This window comes from Barbus barbus (assembly GCF_936440315.1).
Source record: "Barbus barbus genome assembly, chromosome: 7".
NCBI classification, from domain to species: Eukaryota; Metazoa; Chordata; class Actinopteri; order Cypriniformes; family Cyprinidae; genus Barbus; species Barbus barbus.
The window spans coordinates 13502595-13515125 of record NC_136735.1 but is presented as its reverse complement, the minus strand read 5'-3'; positions in this window follow the sequence as shown (position 1 = coordinate 13515125).

Sequence of the window (12531 nt, the reverse complement as noted above, 5' to 3'; positions counted from 1 at the left end):
CCTTTAATGGTTGTGAAGTACAGTTTGACTAGAAGGGTAAACCTAAGTTAATTTTCATTAGTTTGTTTGGTCATTAGATCTAGCGTTCTGACGGTATGTTTCAGATACAGTAAAAGCAGCGCATCGATTTAAAATGGTGATTGAACTGATTGTAATTATCTGCATTCATTGTTTTAATGCACACCTTCCAGTCAATCAGAGATAATCAAAATCCAGAAAAAAAACTGTTGAGAGCTGATGTTAAGCATTGAGAATAATTGCTGATATAACTAGAAATTCATTACCTTTCCACTCCCTCAGCTCTCTCTCTGTTTCCATACTGAATCGGCACTAATATTGTAAATCTTCTTTTCACTCCTTGATTTCATTTAACTCCTCAATCTCTTCATGTCTGAAGAGCTCTTCCATGGCTGAGGAGACAGAGGACTTGGTACACTTGATTTCTCCAGCACTCCCACAGGTCTTAGTTCATGAAATACAATAGCAGTTATTATGCATTCTAAACTATAAAGATAATACTTTATTAAAGATAAAATAAATAAAGTAGATTACCACTCACCATTATTTGAGTGCTTGTTTCACCACAGCCATCATCTTCTGTTGAATTATATTTTTGGTCTTCTCTTTTTAGTTGTTACCAGTGCATTTTCCTGAAAATAGCAATCACACACTAAAAAATGCCCATTTCCACACTTTAATGTCACACTACTGAATATACAGTAAATGCTGGTGTACAGTGCTGTGAAAAAAATAAATAAATCCTGATTTATTCTATTTTTGAGTATCCAGTACTAAATATTGTCCGATATTCCTAAGAAAATTAACATAAAACAAAGGCAATACAGATATCATTAATAAACTTTATTTTGTGTTCATTCAGGTTGCCTGTTTCATGCACTTTTTTTGAAGATCTGAACCAATTTAAGTCAAGTCACCATTATTTATATAGTGCTTTATACAAAACAGATTGTTTCAAAGCTGCTTTACACTGATAAAAAGTCAAACAATGATGCAAACAGAATTCACTTCTGCTGTGAAGCAGCTCTAAACAGTAAAAAGTGTCATTGTTCAGTTGAAATCAGTGTAGACTCAGTTAATTTCAATAACTGTATAAAAATCATCAAATATAATAATTTCAATGCAGCTGTGCAGAAAACAGTGGTGTCATCATCTAGCTCAGTTCAGTCCTCATCCAGTAGTGTCAGTGGAGTCAGATCAATAATATTGCTGAATATTGTGTGTCCCCACCAGCTCACTGGTTTGTTCACTTCCATCTTTAATGCTCCGTGGTTCCCACCTCATTCAAAAAATCCGTCATTATCCCTGTGCCAAAGAACAATAAACCCTCTTGCCTAAATGACTATCGCCCAGTTGCCCTCACATCAATAGTCATGAAGGTTTTTGAGAGACTTGTAGATCTACTGATGATGCCATCTCTCACGTCCTCCACTCTTCCCTCACACACTTGGACAGCAACTATGGGAATTATGTAAGGCTGCTATTCATTGACTATAGCTCAGCTTTCAACACTATAGTCCCCATCAAGCTGGCTTCTAAACTCACAGACCTCGGCCTAAACTCCTCACTCTGTGACTGGATTCAAGACTTCCTCACCGGCAGACCTAGAGTGGTGAAAGTTGGCCAGTTCACCTCAAACTCCATCACCCTGAACGTAGGAGCCCCACAGGGCTGTGTCCTGAGTCCCCTGCTGTACTCTCTCTACACGCATGACTGCGTGTCCTCTCACAGCTCCACATCTATTATCAAATTCGCTGATGATACTGTGGTTCTGGGCCTCATCTCCAACAACGATGAGACCGCATACTTGGATGAGGTAGAGAGACTCACATCATGGTGCCAGGACAACTGTCTCTCTCTGAATGTGAGCAAAACTAAAGAGCTGATCATGGACTTTAGGAAGAGACAGCAGCAGCCCTACACTCCTCTTATGATCAGTGGGACCCCTGTGGAGAGGGTGAGTAGCTTCAAGTACCTCGGTGTAAACATCTCTGAGAACCTGACTTGGACTACACACATCCAAACACTGGTTAAGAAAGCCAGGCAAAGACTGCACCATCTGCGACAGCTGAGGAAATTCAGGGTCTCACCAGCAATCCTGAAAACGTTCTATTCAGGGACCATAGAAAGTGCGTTGACTCAGTGCATCTCAGTGTGGTATGGAAACAGCTCCAATCAGGACTGCAAAGCTCTACAGAGAGTTGTGCGCTTAGCTGAGCGCATCCCAGGGTCTGCTCTCCCCTCTCTATGCAGGACATCTACCTCAAACGCTGCAAAAGTAGAGCTGTCAAAATCATCAAGGACTCTAATCACTCTGGTAACCATCTATTCACTTTGCTTCCATCTGGTAAGCGCTTCCGTAGCCTGATGGCAAAAACTGAGAGACTTAGGAGGAGCTTCTTCCCCCAGGCCATCAGGCTCCTAAACTCTAACTCTGTGTCATAACTTCACTTGACTCCATGTAAATATCACCATATCAATAAGCTATTCATAATTTTTTCTACCTCATATTGCTGCTATTTAAATACCCTGTACAACTTTTTTGCACATTCTTTTGTACATTCCTCTTTATTACTATTTAAGTCAACAACATACTGACCTGCACATTTATATTTATATTTTTTATCTTTTATTTTATTCTTTTATTTTTTCTACTTTTCTTTTTCTTAATATTTGTATTCTATATAATTGCACTGTCCTTGGAGCGGACCTGACTTACATTTCACTGCTGTTATACTCTGTATAATTGTGTATGTGACAAATATAAATCTTGAATCCCAAATAAGCAAGCCAAAAGTCGACAGTGGCAAGGAACCCAAACTCCACCAGATGACCGAATGGAGAAAAAACCCTTGGGAGAAATTATGTTTAGTTTAGGGATCAGTTCTCCTCTGGCCAACAAATGAACATGGTGTGATTATGATTCAGGCTGCATCACAATTTAGTGTGAAATATACAGAAGGCCTACAAGTAGCTGGAGTTCTTAATCTCATTTAAATACTATCTAAAATCAGGTTTACATTTGTGGCAGAATGTGAGTGACCTTTAATGCATTTCCAGAAATAAAGTCTCACCAACATCTGCCTTTTAACTTTCTCTCTTCTCCTCTTTCCTGATGCTTCCTCTGTTGCAAAGAGGGGTGCACTGTACGCTGAACACTTTTCAATTATTTCTTCCTCATGTCAATTAGGGGTTGACACTCTCCTAGAAACAAACACACAGTATTCAGTACAATTTTGTTAATTCCATTATTATAAATGATGTACTGATGCTATTGAGAACGAAACTGAGCTGGACAATGATTAATTTTGCTGCGGACCTTTTGCTGTGTACATCTTTCCACCAGTAGGTGGCAACAAGTAACATGCTTTTAAGAGTAAGTCATTGAATTAGTCACTCAACCTATTTTTATTGAACAACACTAACTGTTTAGAAATAAAACAAGTGGCTGGCTGCATCAGAAATGGCATGTTCTCTGAATATGTTTCTTTTGAATATGTACTTACATTGGAACCTTTAAAAAAGTATGTTCTATAGTTTGAATGTGTGTAGCATGAATGTAAGTTACTCGATATTACCTTCTTGTTTTTGGAACAGCTATATAAAAGCTCTTCTTTGTTCACAGCATTACATTTACATTATAGCTGTTCTGGCTGTACGGGGAGAGATCCTGTCGCAGCACATGTTTGGTAACACGCTTAATTACTGCTCTTGCACCAGTCAAAAAATAACATTAATTCTCATTGCTCTGCTGGTGTTCTTAAACCCAAAGCTGATTTTGGTCTGTACAGGATTGATTGTTGCTTGTGCTTATGCACAGTACAGATGGGTCAAGCCTTCTTTACAAGCATCAAGAGAGCCACTGCCAAGCGCGGGCATCTGTTAACTTTGCAGTCAGAAAGCAATGAGAGAGAGAACGAGAGACTGCCTATACATCTCCATTAGTGTTTATGCTTCAATCTGCCCCTCTGTCACTTACTGTGCCATTTTCTATCTGTCAAATTCTTATCTCCTGTCAATATATCATTTTGTTCCTTCCTTCCTTCCTTCCTTCCTTCCTTCCTTCCTTCCTTCCTTCCTTCCTTCCTTCCTTCCTTCCTTCCTTCCTTCCTTCCTTCCTTCCTTCCTTCCTTCCTTCCTTCTTTTCCTGACTTCATCATCCTCTCTTTATAATTTCCTTATTCCTTCCTTTTCATTCATTTACTTTTCTCAAATTAAATTTGTCGACTTGAGCTTAAACTATTTTGTTATTTTTATTATTATTATTATTTATTTATTTTTTACAAATTTTAAAGGAATAGTTCATCCAACAATGAAAATGTGCTGCAAATTTAATGAAGTTATCAAAGATTTAGATGAGTTTGTTTCTTCATGGGAACATATTTGGAGAAATTTTGAATTGCATCACTTGCTTAGCAATGGATCCTCTGCAGTGAATGGGTGCCGTCAGAATGAGTTCAAACAGCTGATCAAAACATCACAATAATCCACAAGATTTCCACAGGACTCCAGTCCATCAATTAACGTCTAGTGAAGTGAGAAGTTGATGTGTTTGTAAAAAACAAATCATTACATCATTTTAACTTTACATTGTTCTTTCTAATATGAATCCATAATAACATTTCGTTCAGTGAAAAAGTCCATTCCCTATTGTCTTTTTATTAGGCTTCTAAATCGTGCATTAACTGTTTCTCTGCCGTGCAATCACTGTCTTGTAAACGCTCAGGCTTCCACAGAAGTGTATAGCTGTCATATTAAACCCATAACCTCTATAAAAAGAACCGATTCATAGATCTTGGCAATAAAAAAAAAAGATTATTATATGAAATAGCAACATTTTAAGCTTGAATAAGCTTGGAACATTTGCAGGAAATGATGTGTTGTTCAATTATCTTGAATATAATCAAAGGTAGGCCTACAATTTAAATTAATCACATCAATTAGTCTTGTATTAATAAAAATTAAGGTGCTGTCACTATAAAGATGAATCTATGGGAGCCATATTGTTGCATAATTGGTGTTGCTAAGATTAACAACATAGCTTCACCAATTATGTAGTATTTTTGTAAAGCAAAGACGGTTTTTCCCTGACTATAGCTGTCATATTATTTATTACCAGGGCATTACACATTATGTTTATGCTTTAAAATTTTACATTTATTAATGGTAGGCCTACATTACATACATATTAAAATTAAAATATTAATATTTAATAAACAGAATTAAAATGCGCAAACAAACATTTAACCTAATTAACAGGCAGCTATGATGCATAAGTATGTTTATTTATTTTGACAAGAATTACATCTGTGTTTCATGAGCACAGCTAGAGAGCAACAGAGAAGATGAAAACACTGTCAATTCCTCATGTAATTTATGACAGGCTTTAGTTTAACCACTAGGAGGCACTTCACACATACTTGTCAGACAATTATCAAAGCTTTGTTGGCAACAGACAGACTTCACCAACTCGGAAGACAATGTGATTCAGTACAGATGACCCTTACCAAAAAATGTTAATATTATAGCATATAATATTTTTTTCCACACAAACTTTATTCCATGCAAGGCCATGCCCTATACATTTTATATAGATACACTCCCCTCCAAAAGTATTGGGACAGTGAGGCCAATTCCTTTATTTTTGCTGTAGACTGAAAACATTTGGGTTTGACATCAAAAGATGAATATCAGACAAGAGATTTACATGCCAGCTTTCATTTCCAGGTATTTACATCTGGATCTGACACACAACTTAGGAGATATCACCTTTTGTTTGAACCCACCCATTTTTCATGTGAGCAAAAGTATTGGAACAGATAGAATTAACATACTTGAAAAAGACTTTAAATATTTAGTTGCAAATCCTTTGCTTTCAATAAGTGCATCAAGCCTGTGACCCATTGACATCACCAAACTTTTGCATTCTTCTTTTGTGATATTTTTACAGGCTTTCAGCGCAGCCTCTTTCAGTTGTTGTTTGTTTTGGGGTGGTTATCCCCTTCAGTCTCCTCTTTAGCAGGTAAAAGGCATGCTCTATAGGGTTTAAGTGTGGAGATTCACTTGGCCAGTCTAAAACCTTCCACTTCTTGCCCCTGATGAACTCCTTTGTTGTTTTGGCAGTATGTTTTGGGTCATTATTTTGCTGCATGATGAAGGATCTCCCAATAAGTTTGGTTGCATCTTTCTTTAAATTGGCAGACAAAATGTTTCTGTAGACTTCCGAGTTCATTTTGCTGCTGCCATCATGTTACATCAATGAAGATTAATGAGCCCGTCCCAGAAGAAGCCATGCAAGCCCAAGCCATGACATTACCTCCACTGTGTTTCACAGATGAGCTTGTATGTTTGGGATCATGAGCAGATCCTTCTTTACCCTTTCCGTCACTTTGGTAAAGGTTCATCTTTGTCTCATCAGTCCATAAAACTTTTTCCCAGAATTTTTGAGGCTCATCTCTGTACTTTTTGGGAAATTCCAGCCTGGCCTTCATATTCTTCTTGCTAATGAATGGTTTGCATCTTCTGGTGTAGCCTCTGTACTTGTGATCATGAAGTCTTCTGCGAACAGTAGATTGTGATACCTTCACTCCTGCCCTCTGGAGGTTGTTGCTGATCTCACTTACAGTTGTTTTAGGGTCTTTCCTGACAGCTCTCACAATGTTTCTGTCATCAACTGAAGTTGTTTTCCTTGGTCTACCTGTTCGCTGTCTGTTACTTAGTACACCAGTGGCTTCTTTCTTTTTCAGGACATTCCAAATGGTTGAAATGGCTATGGCCAATGTGTGTGCAAAGGCTCTGATTGATTTTCCTTCTTCTCTTAGCTTCACAATTGCTTGTTTTTCACCCATAGACAGCTCTCTGGTTTTCATGTTGGTTACACCTCTTAACTATAAATGCATTTTGAACAGGCAAAACCCAAATCTGAAACTGAGTGTAGACATTCAGTGCTAGTTATTGTTTGAATAATCATTGTGATAGGACACACCTGGGCAACAAAATACACCTGTCAGTCACATGTTCCAATACTTTTGCTCACATGAAAAATGGGTGGGTTCAAACAAAAGGTGATATCTTCTAAAAACTCATAAATCCAAGGCACTCTCTCTGTAAACTTTTTATCCTATCTCCTCTTCTTATTGACTTCATTTGTGTATAGGTTGGAGTGTCCATGTGGTTGTTTTTATATAGGGATGACTAAAAGGAAATTAAAACTGAGATTAGCAGAACATAAGAATGCTATACGAATCTGTAATCCTCAATATCCCATGGCCTTACATTATAGAGATCAAATTCATGGTAACCCCAGTACATTGAATATAGTGGGTATAGAACATATTCCGAGGTCAATAAGAAGAGGAGATAGGATTGTTGCTTTGAAAGCAACACAATTTCCAGGTTTAAATGGAGAATTTGATTTTTCTCATTTTTTGTAACTGATTTCCTTGTTTCCTTTAAATAAGATTACTTTGAAATTTATATATAATGTTTTTTTTTCCCCCACTTCAATATTTGTTACAGTGTTTTGAATTGATTTGAATTTATTGATTATGATTACGATAAGTAATTCTCTTATTGTTGCTTCGATACCTTTTCCGATGACTACATCATGTGATGAACTGATTGCTTAAATGAACTCTGTGTGTGTTTATAAATTGACACCCTGATGAAGGCGAGTTAGCCGCAACGCGTCGGTGCACAAATGTGTTGTTTTTAAATTCTAAAGCCATGTGAATAAAGGCTTTTTCATTTTTTGACACTACACGAGTGCCTTGGATTTATGAGTTTTTTGATGATACGAAAGAATCCCGCATCCAAAGAGCACCCATTAATGGATTTTTTACACCCCAGCAGCACTTTTTTGCATAACTGTGATATCTTCTAAGTTGTGTGTCAGATCCAGATGTAAATACCTGGAAATGAAAGCTGACATGTAAATCTGATGTCAAACCCAAATATTTTCAGTCTACAGCAAAAATAAAGGAATTCGCCTCACTGTCCCAATACTTTTGGAGGAGAGTGTATATATTTAGATATAGATAGATGATAGATGTGAGTTTGGTTTTTAAGGCTTTAATCTCAATTATTCTCTGGTACATTTACAGAGTGCTGTCTTGGATGTGTGTTTAATCTTATCTGCTTTGTCTGTATAAGCACTATTAAAATTATTTACATTCTCACTAGAGCTTGTCAATTTCTCTCATTAAATGAACATTCTACCAAAAAATGAAAATTTGCTGAAAATCTACTCACCCTCAAGCCATCCAAGATATAGATGAGTTTGTTTCAGATCACATCAGATTACATCACTTGCTCACCAGTGGATCCTCTGCAGTGAATGGATGCCGTCAGAACGAGTCCAAAACAGATGATAAAAACATCACAATAATACACAAGTAATCACAATAATACACAAGGAGTACGAGTTTATAATCCAAAATTGATTCCTCCAGTGAAAAAGTATATCCCCTGTTGTCCTCTCATATCAAAATCAATTGACATATTTGTTTAGAAATATTCTGGTCTGTTTTCGCTTGTAAACGGTGCTTGATTTGAGCATATTTCTTTCCTGATTCAGACAAAATAACTTTATTGATAAAGGACCAGTATTTTAGTCAAAAGCAACCAATATTTTATTCACAATAGAGCATATATAGCATAACAAATGTTTGAGAAATGTTATAACTTTACGCACAAAATGAGCTCATTTCAAATTGTATGCCTGCTACAGGTCTCAAAATAGTTGGGACGGGGCATGTTTACCATGGTGTAGCATCTCCTCTTCTTTTCAAAACAGTTTGAAGTTGTCTGGGCATCGAGATTATGAGTTTCTGGAGTTTTAGTGTTGGAATGTGATCCCATTCTTGCTTGATATAGGTTTCCAGCTGCTGAAGAGTTCTTGGTCGTCTTTGACGTATTTTTCATTTAATAATGCGCCAAATATTCTCTATATGTGAAAGATCTGGACGGCAGGCAGACCAATTCAGCACACAGACTCTTCTACTACAAAGCCATGCTGTTGTAATAGCTGCAGTATGCGGTTTTGCATTGTCCTGCTGAAATACACAAGGCCTTCCCTGAAATAGACGTCGATGAGAGCATATGTTACTCTAAAACCTTTATATACCTTTCAGCATTCATAGTGCCTTCCAAAACATGCAAACTGCCCATACCTTATGCACTTATGCACCCCCATACCATCAGAAATGCTGGCTTTTGAACTGAACGCTGATAACAAGCTGGAAGGTCTCCCTCCTCTTTAGCCTGGAGGACACGGCATTCGTTATTTCCAACAAGAATGTCAAATTTGGACTCGTCTGACCATAGAACACTTTGTCACTTTGAAACAGTCCATTTTAAATTAGCCTTGGCCCACAGGACACAATGGCGCTTCTGGACCATGTTCACGTATGGCTTTTTGCATGATAGAGCTTTAGTTGGCATCTGCAGATGGCATGGTGGATTGTGTTTACCGACAGTGGTTTCTGGAAGTATGCCTGGGCCCATTTAATAATGTCAATAACAGAATCATGCCGATGAGTGATGCAGTGTCGTCTGAGGGCCTGAAGACCACGGGCATCCAACAAAGGTATTCAGCCTTGTCCCTTACACACAAAGATTTCTCCAGTTTCTCTGAATCTTTTGATGATGTTATGCACTGCAGATGATGAGATTTGCAAAGCTTTTGCAATTTGATGTTGAGGAATGTTGTTTTTAAAGGGGTCATTGGATGCAAAATTCACTTAACAAATTGGATAGGATGGATGTGTACACATCCATCCTATAATTAGCGTTGTCAAAAGACCCGGTACTTCGGTACCAAGTTGGTACTAAAAAAATTAAAACGTCACGGTACCAGGTTTTTTCAAGTACCGGTGGTACCGAGTACCCGGTCAACCCGGTTCTTGACGCATAAGGCCCTATGATTTCTGCGATGTAGAAAACGCAGATGGAATCTCAGAATCCAGTTATAAAAACGGAATTTACTGTTTAGCACGGAATGTCACGGAATTTGAAAAAGTTTGGATGAATTAATCAAAAGTAGGTCATTACACTTAAATCAAATCGTGACATGTACTAGTCTCTGTAAATATTAAGCCGCAAAAGTTGTTCTGTGTGTCTCATAATGAATGAATGGAGCAGACACGCGTTTTTTTTTACTAGGGGAGCGTGGGGCACAAAGTAACACGGGGTTAGTTGTAACACATGTTTTTTAAATATTTCCACACATGCTAGCATAACCAAATTTACAGTATTTACTAGTTACCATATCAACATTATATAGATAAAAAAAGTACGCCAAAATTAGAAAGTCTTTTGAAGATATGGCTGAACATTTATTTTACCATAGTAAAATTATATTTCTGGCTTAAGTAAATTTTTAATCTCAGTTTTTATTACTAATTTAAAACGAGACATCTGCTATTATTTTATTCTCCAATCTGTTATTTATTAGTTTAGATAGTTTTTTAATGCTTCCATAACTAGCAGAAGACACTAACCGGTTTTAAATTAAAGTTGTGCAGATGGGGTAAGTTACAGTGCGTTACAATCTGCAATGCCATGCTATTCTATAACATTAGCGATGTAATTCACACTATTTACTTTAATACATTTTAATGAGAAACAACGAGAAACAGGTGAATAAAGACTGACAATCGTTGTTTAATATTCAGAAATTATTATTTCAAGACATGGAAAGCATTTTGGCTCGTTTATATGGGCCGTCCCAGGCATGGTTGCAATATGTTCATTGTCAAACTCAAAAATCAGATTACTTTTAATTATTAAAAAACGCCATTATTTTATTTCAAATAAATAATAATTTTATTTTATTGACAAAATATTTTAGTTTATCTTGTATATTTTTTTCATAAGATCAGATAACATTTTAGGGTGTCATATGGTCATGTTACAACGTGCCCCTCAGCTGTTACAATGTACCCCACCTATGGGGTATGTTGTCACATTTCACTTCCAATTTTTGAAGGTAAATAAAGAAAAACGTATACACTGTATTTATGAAACAAAGCGACATATTTGTACTAGACAAGTGTGATATAACTGTGAATAATAAAATAATTATACTCTGAACACTAAGTGGATTTACACTATTTGAGAAAGTCAAAAAGTGTTACTTTGTGCTCCGCTCTCCCCTACATACACTGAAGCGCGCCTGACGCTCGCTGTGATTTCAGCATCTGCCATCTCATGTTGGATGTAATCAGGGATTGAAATGAACTTTTTCACTCACCAATTTCCTCACTACAGAACACAAGATCCAGGGTGTGCTCTAGATCCAACTCCTCCCACCTTACATAGACCTAAACCTACCCGTCTCCACCCCCTGATCCCAAAACCCACCCATCCCCACCTCTAAACCTACCCATCTCCACCCCTAAACCTACCATCTCCACCCCCTGGATGTGGATCCAACCCCGCCCCCTGGATCTTTGTTCTGCAGTGAGGGGCTACTGAATTTTTCTACTAATTTTTTAAGTTACCGACCATTCATAACTTCTACTAGCCAAAAAAAAAAAGGGAAATAAACTAACAGCTTGAGGCTCTCTACACTGGACGTGACAAAGCGACTGTTGCTAGGGGTGTGCGATATTGACAAATATCTTTATCGATAAAGATAATTAGACAATATTTTGCTGAGTGTGTTATTGTGCTGATATCTTATGGACTACTGTGGACAGCTGACTCCTAAAGCTTTTGATATTCTTGAGTCAAATTCTTATATTTAATTAGTCAATTATAATAATAATACATTTAGGCTGTTAGTAAACAAATGAAATCAGTATCAAGAAAATTAATCTTTACAGAAGATGCATCTGAAGTGGCATTTAGATGTACACATGCTAATGCAGCTTAGAGGGACATGGAATGTCTCATGAGTTCAGTATTTGTGCTAAACTTAATAAACCTGCGCAGACTTGGCTTGCATGAACTTCCCCAAGACGTTAATGAGTGAACATGACTTATGAAAAGTAATCGCCTAATTGGCTAGTGATTTGACAGCGTTACCTGCCACAGCTGATTTTTACCCGCATTTGGCGGGTTGGCGGGTGTTAATTTCAAACCCTGGATGTAATAATGAATATAGCAGTCATTAACTCCCGACATCTGAGCCACTGAAGACGCAGAGGATTAACTTTACTTTCCTTTTGAAGGGAATGCAGCGATGCCGATCTGCCTAAATGTGTCTATGTTCGTGCAAATCATTCGCGATCCAGCTTCATCTACACAAGAAGTGAGTATAAGGGTTTTTTATGAATTGTTGCAAATCGCCTTTCCTAATAATGTGCTAGTTAGCCAGTTTTGCATACAGTACTGCTCGTCACCCCACGGAAGAGAGGGGCGGGGTCAGCAGAGCTCATTAGCATTTAAAGCAACATGGACTAAAATGGCTTGCTAAAAACAGAGCTGATTTTAACATGGTACAAAAGGTGTTTTTTACACTACCGTTGAGAAATTTTAACCAAATTATGTTATAGACATTTCATTAAGACC